This window comes from Sus scrofa, chromosome 1, assembly GCF_054392235.1.
Source record: "Sus scrofa isolate SSC_HxYL_T2T_F1_AM1 chromosome 1, Sscrofa_HxYL_maternal_Yorkshire_Landrace_v2.0, whole genome shotgun sequence".
Classification (NCBI taxonomy): domain Eukaryota; kingdom Metazoa; phylum Chordata; class Mammalia; order Artiodactyla; family Suidae; genus Sus; species Sus scrofa.
Window position 1 is genome coordinate 269,100,348 of NC_139383.1, and position 22,721 is coordinate 269,123,068.

The 22,721-nt window shown below is 36.0% G+C and overlaps 1 protein-coding gene across 3 annotated transcripts in view; it reads right to left on the minus strand.

Moving 5' to 3' along the window:
- LOC110257084 (uncharacterized) overlaps positions 1 to 22,721 on the minus strand; it is a 485,227-nt gene that overhangs the window by 343,484 nt on the left and 119,022 nt on the right. The window contains exons 4-6 of one of the 3 annotated variants that reach the window (XM_084994080.1): positions 22,507 to 22,552; positions 21,795 to 21,900; positions 17,940 to 18,799 (exon numbers count right to left, since the gene is read on the minus strand). The exons of the other annotated variants lie outside the window; for them this stretch is intronic. The gene's annotated coding sequence lies outside the window, so the exon portion shown is untranslated. Of the gene's footprint in view, positions 1 to 17,939; positions 18,800 to 21,794; positions 21,901 to 22,506; positions 22,553 to 22,721 lie in introns of those variants that run through there. 3 annotated transcript variants of the gene reach the window in all.

The window sequence follows — 22,721 nt, forward strand, 5'->3', positions numbered from 1 at the left end:
GTCTTGTAATGACGTTCATGAGTTTTGGCTCTTGTCTTAAAAGAGAAAAAAAGCTGTGTGAGAATATTAAGCTAAGAGTTTTCATGACCCTTATGGACATGGTATTTTTCATGTTATCATGAAATGATCACTTTCAATGTAGGGCGTGTCTAGAAGGCAATAAGAACGGAAGTAGACATGTTTGAAGATCCTTGTGAAAAATCTGAGAGGACTAGGAAGGAGGCAGTGGGGACAGAGATACAGATATGCACAGAGTAGGTGAATGATTGGATGGGTGTGATGAGAGGAGAATCTTAAAATGATGACTAACTAAAATAAGTCAGAGAAAGGCAAAGACTGTATGATCTCACTTATATGTGGAAACTGAAACAAACAAACAAGCAAACTCAGAGAAAGAGAACAGATTGGTGGCTTCCAGAGGTGAGGGGTGCTGGGGCTGGGGCAAATGAGTGAAGGTGGTCAAAAGGTACAAACTTCTAGTTATAAGATAAATAAGTTCTGGAGATGTAATGGTGACTTTAGTAAATAATACTGCATAGTATTTAGAATGTCATTAAAAGGGTAAATCTTAAAAGTTCTCATCACAAGAAAAAAATTGTAACTATGGGAGATGATGGATGTTTAAAATTATTTCGGTAATTAATCTCTCAATACATACATATATCAGATCATTATGATATATATACCTTAAACTTATACAATGTTATATGTCAGTTATATCTCAATAAAAATGAACATTTTAAAAAATTAAATTAAAAATTTAAATGCCTACTAACTTCCTGGTTTGACTTACTGAGTAGCTGCACAACATTTTAGCTTCTACTCTTGAAAGAGGATCCCCAAAGTAAAGGCAACACAGCTCCTTAGAAGGCAGGTGGCTGTTACTTACTAAAGGTCTAGCAAAAGGATCATGGGGGCAGGTTCTTCTCTGATAACCTGCAAATTGAACCCAAGCATTGGACCTCTGGATGTGGATCTTAGTCTTCTGTCAGGCAATATATAATATCTATGAACATATATGAATAACTCAAGGGATTTATATAGGAAGTAGAAATAGTATCTTCATAATCCTTACCTCCTTTTTTCACCCTAAACAATGCTTTAACTCCTGATTCAGAGGTAAGAAAACAGTGAGCTTGTATACAGGAGGTGTTAAACTAAGTCTTCCCCTTAGCACCTTGATCTTTCCACGTGAACATGGAATTGTATCACTGGCCACAGGTATGTAGGAATCACCTACTATGTATGCAGATCTGTTATGAGCTATGAAGTTGAGTTTTGAGAAAGCCATGATTTCATCAGTTGATCAGTCTTCAAAGCTCAGGGACAAAAATGTCCTTGAGAAGAAACATATCAGAACGATCAGTTGTTTCTTTCATACCTTCTATAGCAATTCAAAAAGGACAAGTCTTCCTGGAGGAAGAATTCCAAAAATAGCATTTATGGCCCTGCAATCCCATCCTCAGAACACTGTGACATAATTTGCTCCTATTGCTGGGTCACTGCAGTGGCCACATCTTTTCCTATCACTCAGGGACTGGCACAGAGAAATCTGATCTTTAGGTCACTGACCCCTAACATCATTCTCTCTGTCTCCTGAGCCCCTTGACATTTTTCATCCTACTTAACTCTCCAGCATTGTCTGAGCTCTAGTTTCCATATCAGGCTTCTTTATCAGGAAAAGATTGCATCAGTCCAAGTTGTATGACCTCTTGAACTTTACTGTCAATTTAGACCGAAAACACAACAAATGTTTTTGTTGGACATTATATAATTCAACACTTCCTGGCACAGTGTGTGGTCATCCAGATCCAGGACTCATGTTCTGACTGCTTATCTAGATTAAACATGACAAAAGCAGGAAGTGATCTGGATAAAGTAAAAACAGACAATAAGGTTCCAATCTTCTTTTAACTCAAAGGCTTAGAAGCTGGTCATATCTGGGTTCGAACCCTACTTTTTTTTTGGGGGGGGGCCTCCTTGTGGCATGTGGAGTTCCTGGGGCCAGATCCAAGCCACAGTTGTGACCTGTGCAGCTGCAGCAACACCAGGTCCTTAACTCACTGTGCCCAGCCAGGGATCAATCCTGCATCTCTGCACTTCAGAGACATCACAGATCCTGTTATGCCAAGCAGGAACCCCCCAACCCCAATTCTTAACTCTAAGATTATAAGCAATTTATCTAAGTCTCAGTTTTCCTACACGTAAAGGGGGAACTCAGTAAAATAATTTGTGAAGCCCCTGATATAATACCTGGCACATACCTAGTTTTTTTCCTGTTTACTCGCAATTTGATTTGATCTCTGTCATCCAATATTTCCCCCTAACATTTAATGTGTGAATTGCAGCAACATAGTGGTTTAATTATAAACTTGTACTGAATTTTGCTATAAATTTAATATAACAATATAATTTTGGCTAGTTTTTGTTGAATATAAAGAACATACTGAGAATATTGAGAATATACTATTTTCCCTGTGCCAGGCACTGTGCTTAATGTTTGATATGTATTCATCAATACTAATTATTACAATAAAGAGGATGTATAGGTGCTATTATCCACTACCCCCTTGTTTTCAAAGATGAGGAAACTGGGACTCAGGGATGTCAAACAAATTATCTGTGATCACAAAACTAAAAAATCCAGAAAATGAGATAAAAAAAAACCATAGCTGTTTGATTCATCAAATTTATACTATACAAGCCATTATCAATTTTAACACCCTTAAAAATAATACTGTTTTCCTTTTTTTCTACTTATTTTATTGTAACTACAACTTGTCCCTAATTCAGATTTCATTTATTTATTTTAGAATTAGAGATTCTGCACCCTTCAGTGCAAATCGAGAAGCATCCTGGAAAATACATTGATGAGATTTTGAAGAGGGTACATCTTGTGTGTCTTTCATAGGATGGAGGGAATGGCTGTGTGAAAGGGTTATGATTACTTACTTGTTTTTTCCTAAAGATAGGTAATATCTGTGTTTCTTCTGTCAGAAACTAGTTACCTTATAGGATGTGTCGTGTGCAGCCACAGTTTCCAGAAGCAGATGGCATGTGCTAAACAGTGTGTGTATGAATTAACTCTGGGAATAACTTCTGCTCAGGGTATAAGAAATTAGAAAGTGAGCCAAATTAAAATTGGGCAGCAGGCCTACGCAAAATGGGACTCTTATGCCTCCTTTTCCTACTCTCTGTGTGACTGTACATACATGTATGCGTATACCGAATACACACACGCACAGACACACACACACACACACACAAACACATTCTTAGCCATATAGCTTATAAATCCACTCTGTACTAAGAAAGTCAAAATGTTTTCTCCTTGATATTCAAGGCCCTAGACTAATAGGCATAGTGGTAACGTTTCAGTTCTATTTGAATGCACCTGATAGATGTAAGACCTTGAAAAAATAATTTAACATTTGTGAGTTAAATATATGTCATCTGCAATACAAGGCCATTCAGGAAGATTACCTTTGCTTTCTCTTATATCTAGTGCTATAAGCAAAGGATTCTATAAACACTACCTAATGCTGCAGAACCAGGCAATGTTCACATAACTGATCTCTAGCATTCCCTGATACTCCAATCTACAATCAACATTCTTATCTACACAGCTTTTAGCTGTAGGCTGAATCAATTAGCAGACTCTAGTAGTACACACACACACACACACACACACACACACACACGTCACCATTATGCAAGCTTTCTACATCTACACCCTCACCAAACCTAAGAAGTGTCTAGGAAAACAAGCACAGTATACCATTTCAGAGAATAAGAAGCCACATGGAGCAGAGCTGGGTCACTGTAGCGAAGTCACGTAGACAAACCAACCCTAAGGTCATGAGGGGAAGCTGAGTACACTGCATGAATGAGCTCAGAGAAGACCAGAAAAACTCAGCTGAGCCCACACTAAATTTCTGACCAACAGAACTGTCAGCTAAATTAACATTTAGCTGGAGTGGTTTGTTATACAGCAAAAGCAAACTGATACAATCGATACATGAAGTTTTATACTGGACTTCTTATTTTTTTGGCTGGCTAACATTTTTTATTTAAGCATAATTAATTTTCTATGTTGTGTTAGTTTCAATTGTACGGAAAAGTGACTCTCTATATAAATATATATATATATATATATATATATATATACATACACATATATATGTTAATATATTGAGTATCGTCCCCTTTGCTATGCACTATGTCCTTGTTTATCTATTTTATACATAGTAGTGTGTATTTCAATCTCAAACTCCTAATTAAGCTCTCCCTCTACCCCTCATCCCCTTTGGTAACCATCAGTTTGTTTTCTATGTACTTGACTTTTCTTTTATGAAGATCTTCACACATTCAAGACTTGCTTGGATTCCTCATAAAATTGACTCATAATTTTATGCTACATTGAACATATTCACTCATTCACTGAACAAATGCTTAGTGACTGCTCATTACTACTTTTATTGGTAGAAAACTTTGGTCCTTCATTTATCACATTAAATATACTACCTGCAGTAGACTATCTGTTAGCATCTTACCATATTAGGCCATATCAACTGGAAGGCTAAAATTCACATTTCTTAGACTTTTTTTGTCAGCTTACTATAATTTAGGACTTTACCAGTAAGAAGTACTGGCAAGATATTTGGAAGATAAGAAAGACAAAGAAGGCATTCTCACTATGGCATCAGTTGATTCTGGATTAAAAAGAAGGAAGATGTGATATTTTGTCAGTGACTCTCATACATTCTCCTATAAATTACTTACTTAAATGTTCTTAGTAGTGACATAACTGGCAGAAAATTACCTGAGATTTTTGAACCTGATGCACATCATCTTTCTTGGCCATTTCTATCCCAGTCCTTCCGACGGTTTTGTAAGCATTTAATTTCCTGTATTAAATTCTTTCCTTTGAAATGTCTAGATAGGTTTCCATTTCCCACATCAAACCTTGAGAAGTTTTAATAGATACTTTGTTAGTACAATTATATTATTCAGAGCTAATACTGGACAAGTAAGTAACCATAAGTAATATTGTTCATCACAGTGATTTAAAAAAAAATGAGTAGGACAAGACACCATCAAACTCCTGGAAGAGAACCTATGCAAAACATTCTCTGACATCAACCTTACAAATGTTTTCTTAGGTTAGTCTCCCAAGGCAACAGAAATAAAAGCAAAAATAAACCAATGGGAACTAATCAAACTGACAAGCTTTTTCAACAGCAAAGAAAACCATTAAAAAAACCAAAAAGACAACTCACAGAATGGGAGAAAACAGTTTCAAATTATGCAACTGACAAGGGCTTAATCTCTGAAACATACAAACAACTTATACAACTCAACAACAAAAAAGCCAATAACCCAATTGAAAAATGGGCAAAAGACCTGAATAGACATTTCTCCAAAGAAGATACACAGATGGCCAAAAAACACGTTAAAAAAATGCTTAGCACCACTAATTATTAGAGAAATGCAAATCAAAATTACTATGAGGTGCCACCTCACACCTGTCAGAATGGCCATCAAATGACAAATGTTAAAGAGGATATGGATAAAAGGGAACCCTCCTGCATTGTTGGTGGGAATGTAAATTGGTACAACCACTATGGAAAACAGTATGGAGGTCCTTCAGAAAACTAAATATAGAACTACCATATGACCCAGTACCCCACTCTTGGGCATATGTCCAGACAAAACTTTCCTTGAAAAAGACACATGCACCCATATGCTCATGCAGCACTATTCACAATAGCCAGGACATGGAAACAATCTAAATGTCCACTGAGAGATGAATGGCTTAAGAAGAGGTGGTATATATACACAATGGAATACTACTCAGCCATATAAAAGAACAAAATAATGCCATTTGCAGCAACAGGGATGGAACTAGAGACATACTGAGTGAAGTAAGTCAGAAAGAGAAAGACAAATTCCATATGATATCAATTATATCTGGAATCTAATATATAGCACAAATGAACCTTTCCACAGAAAAGAAACTCATGGTCTTGGAGAACAGACTTGTGGTTGCAAAGGAGGAACAGGAGAGAGTGGGATGGACTGGGAGTCTGGGATTAGTAGATGCAAACTATTGCCTTTGGAATGGATAAGCAATGAGATCCTGCTGTTTAGCACTAGGAACTATATCTAGTCACTTGTGATGGAGCATGATGGAGGATAATGTGAGAAAGAGAATGTATGTATATGTGTGTGTGTGTGTGTGTGTATATATATATGTGTGTGTGTGTGTGAGAGAGAGAGAGAGAGAGAGACTGGGTTGCTTTGCTATACAGTAGAAAATTGACAGAACACTGTAAACCAACTATAATAGAAAAAATAAAAATCATTTAATAAAGGATCATTAAAAACAAAATAAAATCAACAAACACAAAATGAGGAGGATATTTATTGCATGAACTGTTCTAAGATATATAATATAGCAAAATGCTTACTTATTTTAAAAGACAATCATGGGAGTCTTTTCCATTTTTAGAACTAATTCTCTCTGGCAAAATTTTTTTCTACTTTTCATTTAGAAACATCTAATCTTGGTTAAATTGATTCATTCCAATAAAATAATTAACTAATATATTTTTTAAATGAGTAGATTGATATCTAAGGAAATGAAATGACTTATCCAAGGCAATAATGACTTACTGTCAAAGCTGAAATTACTATGATCGAAAGGCATAATCAGACCTGCTAATTTTAAAAAGCATGGGGTCGGATATTTAAGTAATAGCAGTCAAGATTCTGTGGGGGGAAATGAAGTAGAGTTAGGGCTGGGGTAGAAAGCAGGGGGCAGTAAGAGGACAAGGCTTTCAAAAAACCTAACCTAACTTAAAGTAGAGCAGCTTCATTTTAATCTACTGGATGTATATGGCTTCTTTTATTTTTTATTTTTTATTTTTTTAGGGCCGCACCCATGGCATATGGACATTCCCAGGCTAGGGGCCAAATCGGAGCTTCAGCTGCTGGCCTACAAGACAGCCACAGCAGCTCAGGATCCAAGCTGAGTCTTTGACCTACACCACAGCTCACAGCACTGCCAGATCCTTAATCCACTGAGTGAGGCCGGGGATCAAACTCGCAACCTCATCGTTCCTAGTCGGATTCATTTCTGCTGCACCACAACAGGAACTCTGTATATGGCTTCCTTGTAATATTTCATGTAAAGATAGGTAAAATGTATTAAAATACTTTATAACTATTGTATCAATTGGGCAATCTCGTGCTTGTGACATTAGAAATGATTGACAATAACGCAGGGAAGAAGTTTTTCAAAATTTTGCTCATTTTTTAAACAAATTGTAAGGAATGAATGATATACAAGGAGCTGCCACTGTGAGTATGCAGTTACATATATTTCATATGTGTATGTGCCTGTGACACCATCACTACAAGAAGATAACAAGTAGTTCCACCACTTTTCAAAGTGTCCTCTAGTCCTTTGTAATCAATCATTTCTCTACTCCCATTTCTGGGAAACCTCTGATCTGACTTTTGTCACTATAGATTAGTTTGCATTTTCTAGAACGTTATATAAATGGAATTATGCACAATGTACATTTTCTCTGGTTCACTTCATTCAGCATAAAGTTTTGAGTTTTCATTATGTTGTTGCACATATCGGTTTGGTTTTTTAGATCAGAGATATAAAGTGTTCTGCTGTATGAAGATACCCAAATCTGTTCATTCATTCACCTGCAGAGCGACATCTGGGTTGTGTTTTCACGTTTTCTGGCCATTACAAATAAAGATGCTCTACATGTTTATGTACAGATATTAGTGAGGGCAAAGGATTTAATTTATTTGAGGTGAATGTGTATAAGTTGAACATCTGGGTATCATAGTAGGGTGTGAGTTTAACTTTGTAAGAAACTATGAAATTGTTGGAGTTCCCATCATGGCTCAGTGGTTAACAAATCTGGCTAGGAACCATGAGGTTGTGGGTTCGATCCCTGGCCTTGTTCAGCGGGTTAAGGATCCGGTGTTGCCACGAGCTGTGGTGTAGGTTGCAGACACGGCTTGGATCTGGCATTGCTGTGGCTGTTCCCTAGGCTGGGAACCTCCATATGCCACGGGAACGGCCCTAGAAAAGACATAAAAAAAAACAAACAAACAAACAAAAAAAAACTATGAAATTATTTTCAAGTTGGATGTACCATTTACATGATTATAAGAGCTAAAGTTCCTCCAAATACTTGCCAATACTTGGCGTTATCACTCTTTTTTGTGTTACTTGTGGTAATAGGGAGTTAATGGTATCTCAAAAAAAATTATTTCAAAAACATGATTTATTCAGATTTCCTTAGTTTTCACCGAATATCCAGTTTTTGCATGTGTTCCAGAATCCCTTTCAGGATACTACATTATTTTTAATCAGCTTTTCTCCTTCGGCTCATTTTGGCAGGGACAGTTTCTCAGACTTTGTTTTTGACCTTGACAATTTTCAGTAATGCTCAGGAATTTTGTAGCATGTTCTCCAACTGTCTGATGTTTTCAAGATTAGTTAAAATGGCAATTACCGATTAGATTGAATTATGGGTTTTGAGGTAGAAGACCACAGGAATAAAGCCACATTCTCATCACGTCACACTAAGAGTACATGCCATCAATGTGATTTATTACTGCAGATGTTAACCTTGATCACCTAGTTGAGATAGCTTTCTTCTTGCTGAGGTTATTCTTTCCCCCTTTAATATTGTATTATTCTCTGGAAAGAAAGACTCGTGTACAGCCCACACTTAAGGAGTTGGGAGTTATGCTGTACCACTTTAAAGGTGGAGTGCCTACATATCATAGCTGATGCTTGAATAACACGGGGGTGAGGGGCACTGACCTCTGTGTAGTAGAAAATCCACTTATAACTTTAAGGTAGGTCCTCTGCGTCCATGGTTCTACACGCATGGGTTCAGCCACTGAGGTTCTTAGTACTGTGATAAGTGTTTATTGAAAAAGATCTGCATATAACTGGACCTGTGCCATTCAAACTCATGGTATTCAAAGGTCAAATGTATTTTGAATTCTTCTTCCAGAACTACAAGATCTTTCTCATATTTTTACCTTGAGAGCCTGGTGGGGTTCTCAAGATAAAGGCCACAAATGTGTGGGGATGCCTCAGACTGTAGTAATCAGGAGTTTCTCATCCTCATACTCATCCACACTGTCTCCAGGAACCTAAAGTTACCATTTATGTGTTCCTACCAGTTTATGACTCTGCCTGCTTCTGCTCCAGGTTAAGCAGAACTTGGTTAGCTCTTTGTGTGAGCCTGTCACTCCAGATTTCAGGGTTGAGGTGTACCCTGCAAACTCCATTCTCTGCTAAAGGTCTCTGATTTTCAGTTTGTTGAAATTTCTCTTGTAAGAATGAATGTTGATGTCCAAGCTCTTTGCATACTGGAGTTGAAATCTGAAGTCTGCTCTCATTATGGTTTTACAATGCATTTCACAGAAAGGAGACTTTATATTTTTAAGTAATGTACTAATTGGGTTGTGAAATTTTTCATTGTTTTTCCCTAACTTTTTTTGTTGCTAAATACTACCGATGGTATATAAATCCAATGAGGTTTGATGGTGGAAGTGTATTTTAATTGTATATTTATTCCTGATTTCTAACACTGGGCATGCCCTTCATAAATTTGTATTAAATAAACAAACTAAACACAGAGAAAGAATAGTATCTATTATTGAACTCAAAGTCCTAGTGAAGGAAGAGCAAATCTAGTATCAAAAAGCTTTCGATGAGATACTGACTTGAATATTAATAACAATGATGCAGATAGTTGTACTTAAGCGTTTGCTATGTGTAAATCACCCTAAAAGATTTGTGATATATTAACTTAATTAGCACTAGCATTCCCCCATCACACACTTGCAGAAACTTAAGTCCAGAGTTTACTGAACTGTGGAAGATTTTACAGTAGATGAACAGCAGCATCAGATTTCAATACCGATTTTGGCTTTCTTATAAACTCAGTCCTTAACTATAACCCATTACAATAGTGTTTCTGCTACTAGTTGGTAATAGCAAATGCATGATAATATGCTATAGAAATAGTATTAACTGAACCAGTTGAGGTGTTTAAGACAAAAGAACTAGATTAGAATCAGGGCATACCTGTGAAATTATACAATACCCTTTAACCTGTTTACTCTTGGGGTGTCTTCTAGAAAAATAAGGGTGTATGCCCCTTTTAAGACTAAATGTGATTTATTGCATTTAATTAGAAGTAGTTTTCTTTCTTTTATTTCTTATAGTGTCTTAGAAAAAATGGTAATCAGTAAGGTTTTCTACCATTTCATTTTTTTTTCTCTGATTTTTTTTTTTTTAAGTCTCTTAGAAATGATGGTCCATGAGATATCAAATTCGGTCTGGTTGGTTAGAGAATGGAATGGAATTTATTAATGTTAAACTTATATTGTAGTGCATGTATCATGTTTTCTCTGGATATATGCCTATGAATGGGATTGCAAGATCATGGAAACTCCATTTTTTTTAACAGAAAAAAAAATGGTAACTCCTGAGTTCCCATCGTGGCTCAGTAGTTAACAAACCCAACTAGCATCCATGAGGATGCAGGTTCAATCCCTGTCCTTGCTCAGTGGGTTAAGGATCTGGCGTTGCCTTGAGCTATGATGTAGGTCACAAACGTGGCTCAAATCCTGCGTTGCTGTGGCTGTGGCGTAGGCTGGTGGCTACAGCTTAGAACAGGCCCCTAGCCTGGGCACCTCCATATGTCGCGGGTGCAGCCCTAAAGGACAAAAAGACGAAAAGAAACAAACAAACAAAAAACAGTAACTCCACTTTTTTTTTTTTTAATGGTAACTCCATTTTTTTTTTTTTTTTCATGGAACCTCCCTACTGTTCTCCATAGTGGCTATACCAATTTACATTCCCACCAACAGTGTAAGAGGGCTCCCTTTTCTCCACACTCTTTCTAGAATTTATTATTTGTAGACTTCTTGGTAATGGTCATTCTGACCAGAGTGAGGTGATACCTCATTGTAGTTTTGATTTGTATTTCTCTAGTAATTAGTGATGTTGAACATTTTTTCATGTGCCTGTTGGACATCTGTATATATTCTTTGGAGAAATGTCTATTTAGGTCTTCTGCCTATTTTTTGATTGGGTTGTTTTTTATATTGAGCGATATCAGCTGTTTGCATATTTTGTTAATTAATCCCTTGTTGGTTGTATCATTTGCAAATATTTTCTCCCATTCTATAGATTGTCACTTAATTTCGTTTATGGTTTCCTTTGTTGTGCAAAAGTTTTTAAATTTAATTAGGTTCCATTTGCTTATTTTTATTTTATTTCCATTACTTTAGGAGACAGATATGAAAGATATCATTGTGATTTATGTCAAAGAATGTTCTGCCTATGTTTTCCTCTAGCAGTTGTATAGTATCCAGTCTTACACTATAATTTGAAAAGATAATTGCACCCCAATGTTCACTGCAACACCATTTCAATAGCCAAGACATAGAAATAACCTAAATATCCATTGACAGATGAATGGATAAAGAAGATGGGAGCATATCCACACAAGATGAAATATTACTCAGCCTTTAAAAAGAATGAAAAATACTGCCATTTGCAGCTACACGGATGGACCTAGAAATTGTCATACAAAGTGAAGTAAACCAGATGGAGAAAAATGTCAAATGATATCTCTTATACATGGAATCTAAAATAAAAGCTACAAATGAAATTATTTATAGAACAGGAAGAAATTCACAGACATAGAAAACAATCCTATGGTTGCCAAAGGGGAAATGGGGGGGGGATAAATTTGGAGGCTGGGAATAACGGATACACACTTCTATATACAAAATAGATGAGCAACAAGGACCTACTGCATAGCACAAAGAAATAAACTCAATATTTTGTAATAACATATAAGAGAAAAGAATCTGAAGAATAATATTGATATGTATATATTGATCACTGTGTTATACATGTGAAAATAACATGACATTGAAAATCAACTATATTTAAGTAAAAAAGAAGAGCAGCATATATTGATCCCATAACTTCACTGGATGATTTGGAAGTAACGTATTGGCCCTTAAGGCCCATCTTTATGAGGCACAAAATTTGTTCTCAAGTGGAGACAGCATTTCGATAATAGGAAGTTGCAGTTGATAAAACATGATCATTGTCTTTAATTGCAGGTTTGGTGTGGTCAAATGAGGCAGTTTCTCATAGTGTTTGAGAGTGTATTAATCAGCATTACCATTTCCTTATCTGGAAAATTAGAATTAAAAGCAACCATCAACATCAAAAGGTTTTTATGCATTTATAGATTTATTCAACAAAGACTGATTGAATCCTCTTCAAGTAAGTTAAGATAAAGCAGTGAACAAGGCAGACAAAACCCCCTATGGTTAGGAAAGGAGGAAAACGAAGTTCCTAAGTCCAGTTGCTGGTAGGTTGATATAGCATTGAAATCCTAGGGACATTCTTTTCTGACTGTAGCAAAAAGTAAATATTTTCAAGTACTCTAATAATCAGAATAATTAATGCTAGGTTCTAGTGACTTGTGGTTGCCAAGGGGAAGAAGTGGAATGGATGAGGAGTTTGGGGTTGGTAGATACAAACTACTACATTTAGAATGGATAAGCAATGAGGCCCTACTGTATAGCACAGGGAACTATATCCAGTCTCTTGGGATAGACCATGATAAAAGATAATATAAGAAAGGGAATGTGTGTATATATATATATGATTGGGTCACTATGATGCACAGCAGAAATTGAATAAACAATATAAATCAACTATACCCTAATAAAAATAAATTAAAAAGATTAATGTTAAGTTATATAATAAAACAGTTCTAAAACTTTAGTAGCTTAATACAACAAGTTTATTTATTGCTTACCACCCATTCTAATATGTCATGTTAGCATGGGGACTTTGGTGAGGAGGCTTTGATCCATAACAGCAAACAAGAACAAAGGGCTGACAGAGGAATTCTAACTTTCAGTAATTCTCAGGACATGGTTCCAGGGATCAATCTGAGCATTTATATCTTTCCAGCTAATAGGGAATGAGACTAAAAATCATGCAGGGCATTTCCTGGGCATTCCTGGGTAGGGCAGTATTCAATCACATGACCTAGTTTATTACAGGTAAACTTGGGAAATGTACTTTTGCTTGTGCCCCAAAGGAAAATGAATCAGGTTGGGTAAACTCATAACATTCTCTGTATCTCAGGAACCAAATGGGATAATGTTTGCAAAGCACCTGGCCCTGCTTGGCACACAATAAAACTTCAATAAATGGTAGCTATTAGCACCACTGGGATTTTAATTTGTTAGGCTATAACACACATTTACTGAATTCAGGTAATTACAGAATGGAACATTTTGTTCTGTGTCAACCCATTTGATTATAAGAATAGCAATGCCATATTACATTTGCATTACGTTTTATTGTTTATGAAGCACTTACATAGATATGATCTCATTTTGTTTTCATTTTTTTTTCTTCTCAGTACCATATGAAATAGGTAGATAATATTCCTATTTTTAAATATGATCAAATATGCTCAAGGGAGTGGTATATTATAGCAGTATTATTGCAACTAATGAATGACAGAGACAGGATTCAAATCCATATATTTTTTTAACTCTAAGGTCAAGGTTTGTCTTATTACATCATGCTGTCCAAATCACTAAAATCTAGAGCTCTTCTCTATTGTTATGTGTTTGACTATGATCCAGAAAAGCTGGGCTATCTGTGAATCCCAACGTCTGTCCTTTCGTATGATTGTGGAGTATTCTTCATAAATTTCTAATAGTATACTTCTTATTTCAGGAGGATGCACAGTTCTAAAAAAAATAACTGCTCATTTACCTTAACGTTTTGGATATTGTGTATTAATAAAAACTTAAAAATGTCTCATATTCAAAAAAGAAAAAAGTAGTAACATGAGATGATATGGAAACAATATTAAATAAGCGATTGGTGGCAAACTATACATTTATGTAGTAGAATAAAAGTTCAAGGGAAGACTCAGATATTTCATTCAAATATTTGAAGGACTTTAGAGGAGGGTGCAGTCCTTCTTTCCCCATGATCAAGATCAGTTTTGCATTCTACACCTATAAATCATTTAAGGATATGTTTTCTTTATTTATTTATTTAATCTATCTATGTATTTATTTATTTGCTTTTTAGGGTCACACCCATGGCATATGGAATTTCCCAGGCTAGGGGTCAAATCGGAGCTGCAGCTGCCAGCCTACACCACAGCCACAGCTCATGGCAATGCCAGATCCCTGACCCATTGAGCAAGGCCAGGGATCAAACCTGCATCCTATGGACCCTAGTCAGATTCTGTTTTCCATATTTAAATCTCTCTGCTTAGTATGGTGTCCAGCCCCAATCAGGTATTCAGGAAGTTAGGAGGTAGGGTGAATAAATATTTAACATAGAATAAAGCTATTTGTTAGACATAGAACAGGTGCAAATGTTAGCTTCATATAAAGAATAAAAGTTGGTAAAGTAAATAAATAAATAAATAAATAAATAAATGAGACTATACAAAACTTACAAGCTTTTGCACAGAAAAGGAAACAATAAAAAAAAAAGACAACCTACAGAATGGGAGAAAATATTTGCAAATGATGTGATAAACAAGGGATTAATCTCCAAAATATACAAACAGGTAACAAACTTGACGACAAAAAACAAATAACCCAATAAAAAAAATGGGCAGAAGACCTAAATAGACACTTCTCCAAAGAAGAAATACAGATGGCCAGGAGGCACATGAAATATGTTCAGTATCTCTAATTATTAGATAAATGCAAATCAAAACTGCAATGAGGTACAATTTCACAGCAGTCAGATTGGTCATCATTAAACAAATCCACAAATAACAAATGCTGCAGGGGTTGTGGAGAAAAGGGAACCCTCCTACATGGTTGGCGGGAATGTCAGTTAGTGCAACTACTATGGAAAACAGTATGGAGTTTCCTCAGGAAACTAAAACTAGAGTTACCAAATGATCCTGCATTCCCACTGCTGGGCATATATGCAGACAAAATAATGATTCAGAGGGACACATGAACCCTTATGCTCATAAGAGTACTATTGACAATAGCCAAGACTTAGAAACAACCTAAATGTCCACTGAGAGATAAACAGATTAAGATGGATAATATACACAGACACACAGACACACACACACACACACACACACACACACATACACACTCACAAACACAATAGAATACTACTTAAGTCATAAAAGGAACAAAATAATGCCATTTGTGGCAACATGGATGAAACTACAGATTATCACACTAAGTCAAGTAAGTCAGAAAAAGAAAGAAAAATTCCATCATTTATTTGTGGAATCTAAAATATGGCACAGATAAACCTATCTACAGAACAGAAAGAGACTCACAGACATGGAGAGCAGACTTGTGGTTGCCAAATATGGGGGGGGGGGTAATAGTGAGAAAGATGGATTGAAGTTTGGGGTAGTAGATGCAAATTATTACATTTAGATTGGATAAACAACAAGGTCCTACTGTTAGCCCAAGGAGCTCTATCTAATCTCCTGGGATAAACTAAATGGAAAGGAATATTAGAAAAAAGAATGTATAGGGAGTCCCCATTGTGGCACAGTGGAAATGAATCCAACTATCGATGAGGATGTGAGTTTGATCCCTGGCCTCGCTCAATGGATCAGGGATCAGGTGTCGCTGTGAGCTGTGGTGTAGGTCACAGATGTGGTTCAGATCCCGCGTTGCTATGGCTATGATGTAGGCTGGCAGCTGTAGCTCCGATTCTACCCCTACCCTGGGAACTTCCATATGCCACCAGGTGTGGCCCTAAAAAACAAAAAAAGAATGTATATACATGCATAAGTCACTTCGCTGTAAAGTAGAAATTAGCATTACACTGTAAATCAACTATAATTTTAAAATAATAAAATTTTAAAAAGAATAGACGTTCGAGTAGCTTTATGAGGTAGTGAGCTCTTCTTTCCTGAAAGTAAGTTAATGCATATCCATAATTCCTGCATGAAGTAGGGAATTGCTAATCAATCTCAGAGACCCTTTCAACTCTTAACATTCAATATTTGGATATAAACTGTCATTTTATGAAAGATATATGGGTGGCCATATGGAACATGATCCTTCCTTTGTGTAACCACACTCTCATTAACATCCAACAAACTTCTCTTGGGAAAAGCAAGATATCTTCCATAAGATCTTCCTAGGCTGTCTTATTATTCACTTCTTACATTCTATCTTTGCGCTCCATTTGCTCTTTCTCACCACATCCAGTCTTATTTTTCCCAGGAAGCCATCTAATTATTTCCTGAATGACCCTAGTGTTTCTCTACAAATTTTCTTGGCCTTAAAGACATCTCCTGTTAGATCTTCTCACATTGTTATGATTCTCTGTGTGACAAAATATATTTCCATTCCATTTTGAATGAATAGTTCCTAAATTTCTCAAGTCACACTTTCACTTCCCCTACTATGGAATTTCCATGTATGTGAGGATAACATTTTCTCTTGATGTATGTAAGCCCCTGCCAATTAAAAGGCACCTTCTCTGGACACATATTGCCATTAATAATTATTGGGTTGCAATAGCAGCTATATAACATTTTCCAAATAACCTCCACATGTATTATCTTACTTCTCCTCAATAGTTCTGTGAATCATGCAAAACAAGTATAATTATTCTCACTTGACAGATAAGAAAACTGAAGCAGAATGAAGTTAAATGACTAATCCAAAACCACTCAGCTCATTACTGGAAATTTCAGAAATAAATCTATATCTTATTATTTCTTCCCCTGTGCTTTCTACAGCTGCATCCTACCTTCCAGGGTTGCTTTCTTTTTTATCTCCATGCTACCTGATGATATGAATTGCCTCTGCTTACTCTATCATAAATATTCTTCTTTCCCCTGTCATCCTTTGAGGTGGGAACCACTGCATATTTAAAGGTGAATGGAAACACAGGGACATACCTGACACCCTGCTTGAAAATCTGGGCATTTCTGTTGGCTTTAAAGAAAATCATTTTTCTATTATCACTAAATGGTAGATGGAATTTTTATTCCAGGCATCAGAACTACTGCTTCATACTTAGTGGACAGGGATGATTATGGGTCAGCCTTAGAGTAAGGATGTATTGATGAAGATAATCCTTAGATAGTCCCTACAATCAGAGCTTACCTATTTCCTGAAACTCTTCAAGCTAAAATGTAAACCTACCCTTAGAGTTTAGCCATAAAACTGGCTGTAAATCCTAAGAAGGAAGAAGATGCAAATTCTAACACTGAAGAACAGGATCTAACTCTAGAAAGATAGATCCCTTACTGTCCAGGGGATGGCATTATGGGTTAGGGTGGCAGAAAATATGATACGCAGCTGACAAAGGACAGAGGTCTCAGTAAGACCTGTTGTGCTGTCCATGGTTCTGACTGAACACCAACCATGGCACTTAACTTGTGGTCTTAATTCTATTCATTGATGGAACCACGACTAATTTTTCCACTGATGCTTGTCTTGACGCTTGCTTATAATGACTCATCACATGTCCAAATAAATTAAACCATCTGGGACAAAATCTTTAATTTAGTTTGATTCCAATCATTTTTGTCTAGACATGCCTATCATTTAAAACTTGAGCTACTTTACACTCCACTTCAGCCCCAACTTAAGTATATTTCTTGATTGAGCCATTTCACCATTTGAAGAACAATCACCAGTACCTACCTTGTGTCAGACATAATAACTAGGGGTTGGAATTCTCATCCCCATCCACAGCCACCTTATGCAAAATGGAGCACAGCATATTCAAGATTAGATTTATTGTGCTACCTAAGATTTTCTAGGTGATTAATACTTGGAAATTCAAAACTAAAATGATTCATAGACCCTTTAGGTTGAAATAAGCTTTTCCTTTATTATTCTCTTCTGTGCATATTCACATAAAATTCCCTCTTAAAACAATTGTGAGGTAAGACAATGGAGATGGGAACAGGATTTGGACTCAGACAAATAATGTCCCTGGTACCAATTCTGGATCAACCTCTTATCATCCTTATAACCTTTGGCAATTTTGCTTCCTTATGCCACAAATTCCTCCTTCATAAAATAGCTATGCAATACTCTCTTGCTAATGTTTCATGACAGTTAAGTGTGATAATTAATGGAAAGTGCATAGTGCAGAGTTAGGCATATAGTAAGTGCTCAAAAATGGTAAAATATTATATGCGACTCCTCTACTGTTTTTATCCTTACTTCAAATAGTCATAGCCACTCAGATATTCCTAGTACACAGTCATCATGCATTTTATTATCTCCCTGCATTTTACATTTATAATCTTATTTCCCTCTCCTGATGGGGACCTATAAATTTTCTATTCAAGTATTTCTTTCCAATATTGTTTAATATATTTATTTATATATATTAAAGTCTGGAAAATATAGGGTTTTCTGCATGGGTATATGACATTTAAACTATGACAAATTGTATTATAAGTATTATTTCTATGATGTTTCCCTTAACATCATATTTTGGGGAACAGACCACATCACCACATGTTGATACAATTCAGTTCTTCTGGTCACTGCAAAGTATAAATCTTATGAAGTGAATACAACATTTCATTTTATTAATCTGCTTTCTAATTGATAGACCATAGATTGTCTTCAACTCTTTACTACCATATGAAAGACGAGCAAGTGTGTAACAGTGTCCATGGCTCTCATGCACCAGGAAAAGTTTCTCTGGGACCTATGCATAAGAACATAGTTGATGTATTTAGAGTATGAACAGAATTGATGGGATCAATGTAACATGATTTTTTTCCCCAGAGTAGCTTTTTGCCTTATGTCCTATCAGGAGTTCATGAGGGTTTCCATTTTGACCTACCATCACAAGCATGTGGAATCTGTGTTTCTAATTGTTGCCATTCTAACTTTTTAAAATTTTATCTTGTGACTGTTGTAATCTGTATCACTCTTATCAGTGCTGAAGTTTAGCATCTCTTACAAGTGAGTAGCCTTTCAAAGTTTCCCTCATATACTATTCAAATAATTAATCCATTCTTTTTAGATTTCATAGCATTTTCTTACTGTTTTGCAGGATTTCTAATTAATTCTTTGTCAGTTATTAATTCAGCAATTATCTTTTCTGAGTTTGGCACCTGTCTGTTAACTTTGTCTATGCTATCATTTTTGTTAAAAAGTCATTTTAATTTTGATCTATTAAAAACCATCTATGTTTTCCTTTGTGGGTTGTGATTTTTGAGTCTTGGTTTTAAAAGTGCTTCCTAATCTTAAGGTCACAAAGCTATCCCCTGTTAAACTTTTATTAACCTTTTCTTCCCATTTAGGAATTTAATCCATCCAATTTTCATTCTTGGATAGGGTGCAATGTAAAGTTATGTTATCTTTTTACATTGTTAACGTCCTTGGCTTTGTGCCTCCTGGTTGTGGAAAGAGGTTCATGGCAGATAGTGTGATAGACAGGCTATCCATCAGGTAAGGATAAAAAGAAATTGCTAACAATTAAATCTAACTCTAATTCTGTGTTGATATCCAAAAAGCCTAAAAATCTCAGGGTTTCTTTATAATTTTTAGTACTTCTGTAACCCTTGCCAATAAGGTGCCAATAATGTGGATAAAAAAGAGCTTTGAACTTAAAGTAAAATATCTGACTCTCTGCATCATTTTGGAAGTTAGTTTCCTTTCTTCCTTCCTCCCTTCCTCCCCCCTTTTCTTTCTTTCTTTCTTCCTTTCTTTCTTTCTTTCTTTCTTTCTCTTTCTTTCTTTTCTTTTCTTTTCTTTTCTTTTCTTTCTTGTTAGGACACACAAGCACAAACACACATTTATAATGCAAGATAAAGAAACAGATGGGAACACAGGTTTTTAGAATTAGAAAAATAAGAACTTAGATTTTACTTCTGTTCAATCCCTCATTCCTGTTACCTCTGGCAAGTATGCCTTTTAGGCCTCAATTTCTTCATCTTCATTATAAGCTATAAAATACTTACAACATTATGTAACAGTTGGATAGGCTATATTTACTTATTACTGAACCTGTACTTTCATTATTAGGGACATTATCAGATATTTTTATCATTATTTTCCCAGCAGGTATCATAACACCTCGTTCATAGTAGGTTTTCAGTATTTATTTTTTGAATCATAAGGTATAAGTCCAGATTCTAGACTTTTTTCACTTTTTTTTTTCTTTTGATTTTTCATTTAACAGTAATCCTCACTATCACGTATGATGCCTAAACTATGTGTCAGGCATGGTTCTGCATGCTTTGCATACATAATCTGTTCTCGTAGCAACCCTCTGACATATGTACCAATAATAACAGCATTTGCCCAGATGAGGAAACTAAGGAAAGGTGATTAGATAACTTGCTCAAGGTTTCACAGCTAGTAAATGGTAAAGGCCATATTGAACCCAGACACTTTGGCCTCCAAGGTTTATGTTTATAACTACTTCACTTGGTTACTTCTCTTTATAGTCTGAATACATCTAGAGGATTATTGAGGGCCTATAAGTTGAGTTTGAATACCAGCTCTGCCTACCACTAACTGTGATCATAAACAAGTCTCTTAAGCTTAGTGAGTCTTGGTTTTATTTTCTGCAAAATAGGAAAACAAATCACCCAGTCTTGTGGAGTTCTTATGAGGGCTAAATGAGAAAATCCACATTAGTCGCTTTGTACAATGTCGGGTACATAAGTATCAAATACACATTTTTAGTACTACCGTTATTATAACTATGCATATATTTTATTTTGCCTATAAATTTAAATAGCTAAATAAAATATTTCACCTTTCTTAGCATTTAAAAAATTACAAGGTCCATTCAAAATGCTGCATGATAAATTATAGAAATTTCATATCTGCTGCCTGATGTATTTTAAGAATTATCTCTACACGACAATCTCTACTCTGAATATGACACTGAATATACTGGTATCTAAGTAAAGACCACTTCTCCTCCCTAGAACTTTGTAAAGAAGGGGCGTTAACTAGGTTCTCTTTTTGTGTTATTCTGACTCTGACCATCTAAAAGCCTATAATGTGGAAACAAAGATGATCAGGCTATCTGGGTGAGAATTTTCTAAGGTTAAGTGGCAATGGTCTTGGACTATTTTAATTCTATTTTTACTGTTATAAGAGTAGATCTCAATGTCTCACCATGCTGCCTCTTTCTCCTCTTCCCCACTAACCCTGACCAAGGTCAGCTTGCTCTCTTTGGAGCCCCAAGCCTCCTGCCACTGGTTTAATGGCTACTGCAAGCAGAGAGCAAGTTATGAATGGGAAGTGTCTGTCAGCCACTAAAAGCCTGTGAATTAGTGTTTCCTGCCCCTGTCTGTCAGGAAGAATACTTTTATTGAGAAATAGCTTATCCTTGTGAAAGGGATGACCTGCCACTAATTTGCTCTGCTAACACCTGGCCCAGCAACCCTCCCTCATGTCCCTCAAAAAGAAGATGTCCTATCTGTTCCAGGCAGGATGCTCTCAGGGTCCTGGGACACATTCGGGCTTATCCTAAGTCAGTGGAGGTTTTGAAAGAGAAGGTTATTCTCTATCTCAAAACATCTAAATTTTGTACCAAAAGAACATCTCTAACATGCTTGAACTCAGGAATCTTGTATATTCCCACATTCCTTGCCCTTATTCTTCCTGCCTCCTTCACCAGCTATATCTTGTATCCTTGAGAGTCTGTATACTCCCCCTGGAAGTGCTGAGGAACCCACCTGTTCTTAGTGCTTTGTGCCACTATGTCCCCTTGAGAGCAGATGATCTGAAAGTCATTCACACTCCAAACTAAGACTTCCACGTACAGTAGGATGGGATTTGCCTCTTGTTTAAAAAAAAAATTAGCAATCATTGAGTACTTGCAAAAGATACTATTTTGAGAGGAGAACATTGATTATTTGAAGGATATAATCATTGTTTGCAGTCATGTAAAATCCTACAAAACTTTTTATAATAGTTGTTTTGCAAATATTATCCTATCATTTTTTTTCAATTTAATCTCACAAAATCTTGTTTCTAGAGAAATGTTTGAAAAGTTTTGCTTTCCCCATTTTCAAATTTATAAATTGAGGCTCAGAGAGATGAAGTGACTTAGTTCCTAAGTGACAGGTACAAAGACATGATCCCAAGACTTCAGCCACACAGCCTAGTGCTCTTTATTTGTAAAGAAAAGTATATTTTTCACAGTTTTTGAAAAATTATAGTTGATTTACAATGATGTGCCAATTTCTGCTATACAGCAAAGCGACCCAGTCACACACACACACATATATATATACACACGCACATACATACACACACATACACATTCTGTCTTATATTACCTGCCATCATAGTCTGTCCCAAGAGACTAGATATAGTTGCCCATGCTATACAGTAGGATCTCATCAGAAAAGTATATTTAAGAGACTTTGCCAGAGTGTGTATTACCTTGTTCTCCTTGAGATGACTATCTCCTAGGCAACTACTCCAAGTACTAAAAAAAAAGTAAAAATTGATCAAGCTGTAAACAGTATCTTAAATTCTTTCTTTGTCTGGGGGGATTGTTTGTGTTACTGGAGACAGGATACAACACTTAAGAATTTAACATTTCCTGAGGAAGATCTCAGAGCTTTTTCAACTCAAGTATAGACATTTTTCTAAGT